Genomic DNA, 1,524 nt, shown 5'->3' on the forward strand with positions numbered 1-1,524 from the left:
TTATTGCTCAGCTTTCCTTCCCCTCCCTATAACAGCTAAACCCAAACTTTCACACCTTCAAGCTACCAACCTGATCTCCCCCAAACCCCTGGAAACCACTAATCTCTCTGTTTCTATGGACGTATCTATTTGACGTTTCATGTAAATGGATACATATAATATGTGGCTTTTTGTGCTTGGCTTCTTAGCATAATGTTTTCAAGGTTCATTCATCTTGTAGCATGTATCAGAACTTCGTTTCTTTTCAAAGGCTGAATAATACTTCATTGAATGGATATACCAGCTGTTGTTTAACCAGTAATCAGTTGATGGAAGTGAGTAGAGCTGCTAAGAACATTCATGTACTAGTTTAACAAAAACCTCTTAATAGCTAACTCCCCTTCATAAGAGGATCATACACCATGAGCAAATGGGATTTTCCTCTGAAATGCAAGATGATTTGACATACAAAAATCAATATAATATACCACATTAAGAAGAGGAAAAGAAAAACACAAGAAAAGGGAAATCACATGATCATCTTCGTTGATGCAGAAAAAAACATTTGACAAAATTTAACACTTTCATGATAAAAACAAGACTAGGAATAGAAGGACACTAATTAAACATAATAAAAAGCCATAGATGAATAACCCACAGCAAATATCATACTCAATGGTAAAAGATGAAAAGCTTTAGGGCCCATCTTAATCCGGATGACTTCATCTTAACTAATTACATCTGCAAGGACCCTATTTTTAATAAGGTTACTATTATGAGTTAAATCATGTGACCCAAAAAATGGTATTTGAAGAGAAAAAAATCAATGAAACAAAAAGTTCGTTCTTTGAAAAGATCGACAATATCGTCCGACTTTTAGCTAGACTGTCTTAGTCTGTTGAGGATGCTGTACCAAAAATACTACACACTGGGTAGCTTCTATACAACAAATCTATTTTTCGCAGTTCTAAAGACTAGAAGTCCAAGATCAGGGTGATAGCATGGTTGGGTGAGGGCCTTTTCTGGATCAGAGACTTCTCATTATATCATCACATGACCTAGGGTTTCCCCTTGCATGTGTACCTTCTCTCAATTCACAACAGGTAAGAGTCTTAGTAATTATAATGCTACAACACCCCAGGAGCTATCACTCTACTTATTAGAGCAACAATCCGGTCCTTGCTCAATGACCAGAAGGTTGTCTAGTTCCAGAGTCCATCCTGAGGAGTGGCTTTCTAGAGCTACTTCTGGTTGGATTCTTTTGAAAGCAGATCCTAAGACACAGATCTATTAGATGCAGGCATTTACTTGGGAAGTCATTTTAGGAGTATGGCAGCAGGAAGAGTAAGACAGAGAAAAAGGAAAACCGATATCAAAGTGCACTATCAAGGTCACCCCTTGACTGTATATGTCTCCCAGAGTTGCCTTCCTAGAGATGGAAAGGCTGAAACATTCCTCCGATGTTTCCTGTGTCCCTATGGATGAGGTGTCTCCAGATTATTAATACCCATTTCATCCCCACTTCTCAACTCTGTTGCGGAAGCA

This window comes from Pteropus vampyrus, unplaced genomic scaffold (genome assembly GCF_000151845.1).
Source record: "Pteropus vampyrus isolate Shadow unplaced genomic scaffold, Pvam_2.0 Scaffold128, whole genome shotgun sequence".
In the NCBI taxonomy this organism is placed as follows: Eukaryota; Metazoa; Chordata; class Mammalia; order Chiroptera; family Pteropodidae; genus Pteropus; species Pteropus vampyrus.